We start from the raw sequence: 3,673 nt of genomic DNA, 5'->3' as shown, positions 1-3,673 counted from the left end.
ATTGATGCCAGTCACCTAGGCAGAAGGAGCAGGTTTCCCCCCTCCCTCAGGAATGCAGCCAGCTCAGGTTACCTAAATAGACAGGCCGAGGGTGCGGTCCCCTGTGTGCTGGGCCCATCCTAATCAAATGGTTGCAGCTCAGAGATTTTAGTCACAGTGTCACAGGGCAAAGATTTTGGGGAGAAACAAGGTGGCTTTCTGCCACACCCTCCAAGGACTGTGTTAGTGGCTTAATTTACAAAGGAGCATCAGAGTATTATGCTGTCATAATGGGTGGCCTCTATGGTAGTTAAAATGCTGTGATAAGAAATGAAAGAGGCTTTAGTTCAAACCCATTCTTCAGGGTAGCAGGACATCCAGTGCCTTTGGTTAGTGCTTAGTTTTTGAGCGATAGGCTGCACAGGGAAGGGGACAGACCCTGAGTCTAAGTCTGGTAGGCATGAATTTTGGATGACTCTATTTTCTAAGACAGGCAAGGATTTTCTGGGTGTGATTTTTTTTTGGACCATCTACATGGTTGGAATACAATTAGTAAGCTTTCTTCATCAGGTCTGAGGAGGAAAGCAGGCACAGCTCATGTTAATCATGTTAAGAACTGAGACTAGAGCTGTGAAATGGGGGGAAATGGGAGGAAGCAAATTCCCACGGGTAGAAGACAAAAACCAACCCCCCCCCAAAAAAACCCAGAAGGCAAAAAGATGATTACTGGGAGATCAAGACTTATCAAAAGGGAAAGGGGCCACTAATATCTGTTATGTGTAGGAAGAAAACCAAGGACTCAGGTAGATTATAGTGTGTCAAAAAATCAGTATTAGTGTTCAGTCTTTGGTTCTCAGTGTCCAGCCAGTTTAAGAATTTTTGTTCCTGAGATTGCCTTTTAAAGGTGTTTGGTAGAGTTCCCTTGAGCATGAGGATAGTGAGGTCAGAGAGGGAGTGGCTAGTCTTTGAAAAAAATGTTTGTCTACTGATTTATGTGCATCTGTTCTTTATATTTTTTTGACAGGTTAAGTTTTTCTTGTTAAGGCATGACTGTGTCCCACTTGATGTCTTTTGAGCAGTGGGGTTGAACAGTTTGCTTCTGGTTATGACTTGGAGAAGGTTAGGGGTTGTCTTAAAGCCAGGAGCAGTAGAGTTAGAAATATTTCTTTCTAGGTCTGATCTTTGTTGATTATAGACTGTAGTTGTTTGGTTCTTCTAATTGGTTACAATGTGGGGTGATGGATGACTGCGAAGGATGTGCAGTAGGGCTATCCTAAATTTCACCAGCTGTTTTGTTTCAAGGCTGTTTCATCTTGTTTCAAGCTCAAAACAGCAAAATCAAAATGAAGCAGAGGGCTTTGAAACAACCTCAAAATGAAATTAAAAGTTTTGAAATGTTTCAAGTTTTGAAGCAGCAGCCAGGTGGTGGGAGGCAGGGGAGAGCCAGGGCTGCGCTCTAAGCAGCTCCGCATAGCCTCATGTGGCTCAGCCCGGTGGGAAGCACAGCCCTGGCTCTTCCCACCTCCTGCTGCCAGGCTGTAGTCCTGATCAGAGTGCAGTGCCGGCTCCGGCCACCTCCCATCACTGGGGATAGGCTCCACTAGCCCCATGGAGCACTCTGATAGGCTCCACTAGCCCCATGGAGCTCAGTCCGGTGGTGGGAGGTGGACAGAGCCAGGGCTGCACTCTGCCTCCCGCCACTGGACTGAGTTCCATGGGGCTGCGAGCTGCTGGGTGCTGAGCCAGGTGGAGGGAGGTGTAGCGCAGCCCTGGGGCTGCGTCCCTCCTCCCTCCACTGGGCTGCAAGACATTGGGAACCCATCCTGGTGGAGGTGGGTAGAGTGCAGCTCCCAAATGGCACCCTCCCTCCCTCCACCGGGCTTCAGGATACTGGGAGCCCAGCCCAGTGGAAGGGGGCTGTGCCCCACCTCCCTCGACCAGGCTGCAAGATACTGGGTTCCCAGTAGCTTACAGCCTAGTGGAGGGAGGTGGGGTGCAGCCCAGGGGCTGCCCTCTGCCCCCTTCCACTGGGCTCAGTTCCCAGGCGCTTGCAGCCCGGCGGGGGGAAGTGGGGCACCTCCACCAGGCTCAGTTCCCACCGGCTTGCAGCCTGGTGAAGGGAGGCGGGGTGTAGCCTGGGGGCTGTGCTTCACCCACCTCTACCAGGCTGGGTTCCCAGCTGCTTGCAGCCCCATGGAACTGAGCCTGGTGGGGGGTAGCAGAGTGCAGCACTGGGGCTGCACTCCACCTCCCTCCACCACTCAGCTCCCAGCACTGATCCCAGGCAGCAGCGGCAGTCTCCCACCCGCACCCCTGGGAGGGCTGTGGGGCTCTGGCAGACTTCTTCCTGGGGTGCAGGCCCTGATTTGCCTGTTATCAGAGGAGGCTGCTCTTCCTCCAGTTTCAAACTTCCCCATTATAGCCTAGGCAAAACATCAAAACAACTTAGAAACATTGAAACTATTTCAATGAAACAAAACAGAACAACGCTTTCAAAATGGAACTGAACTCGAAATGAAACACTGTTCCATAGAAATGTTGAAACAGAAGTTGAAATGAAATGGTGCTGTTTCGCACAGCCCTAATGTTCAGTCCATTTTCTAAGTCTGCTGAGCATCAACACATATGGACAGTGTGTGTCTGCTGCTTAGTTGTTGTGACTATGGAGCTGTCCATGCAGAAAGGGTTCTGTATCCAGCATGAATGGTGCGTTCCCCCAGTGCCTGGCGAGGCATGGCTGCACTGGTGGTGGCGGGAGCACAGTGGTGGTGGCAGGAGCCCAGCAGTGGTAAGTGCGGAACTCGTGTAGACACCACTGGCAGTGTTGGCAACAGGGTGGCAAGCACTGACCGGGGATTGGCGGCCACCTGTTGGTGCCACCGGCAGCGGTGGTCACTGGCAATCATGGACTGCCTGCAGACACTGCAGACAGTGTTGGCAGTGCCTTCTGGCAGGGGGTGCACCACCAAGCTCAGGGGGTGCACATGTACCCACATGCACCCCCTACACGTCGCCCCTGGTATCCAGGAATAAATTGTCTCTGCCTAAGTACAAAAAATGGCTACTTACCCAGAAAAGAAACAATTGCTAGCTTTATATATACTGTTTCCATATCATACCTGAGATCACTGCTAAGAAGTACATGCAGTGCATGCCATTGTCCAGAATTAGGCAGGGGAGATGGTTTACTGCAGCTTGGAGCATATGCGAAGGAGCCCGCCTGAGAGAGGATACTGAGATCAGCTCTAATTCTGTAATTAGGGCAAAGGTAAAATGGGTACCTGACCTAATTGCTGAACTCTGGTGGGAGCAAAATGATGGGTCATGGTTCTAAGGTTTGGCACAGGGCAGGATAGATATTTTTGTAAAATTGCCCCCAGAATCCAAAATAGGGGCAAATACTTCTGTCTCAGTGTTTCGTTTTCTGAAGAATCCCAGGGAAGTTTCGAGGATCTCAGGGCTAACAAGAATTCAATTCTGTCATAAAGCTATGTTGGAACTAAAATATGCAACATAGCAACTGAGAAGTGATGGGCAAGATTCTGGGGTATAAAGCAAGCTAAATAGCTAAATGTGTTGTTAAGAACAGAGAAACTGATGACCCAGGACACTTTTCCTTACATCTCTCTTTCATAATGGTTAAGCTGGGTTTTCTTGTGCTGCTTCTGTAAAAATGTAGATACACTGATACTGG

The sequence above is a fragment of the Crocodylus porosus genome, unplaced genomic scaffold (genome assembly GCF_001723895.1).
Source record: "Crocodylus porosus isolate Cpor-Errol unplaced genomic scaffold, CroPor_comp1, whole genome shotgun sequence".
Classification (NCBI taxonomy): Eukaryota; Metazoa; Chordata; order Crocodylia; family Crocodylidae; genus Crocodylus; species Crocodylus porosus.
This window is presented reverse-complemented; position numbering follows the sequence as displayed.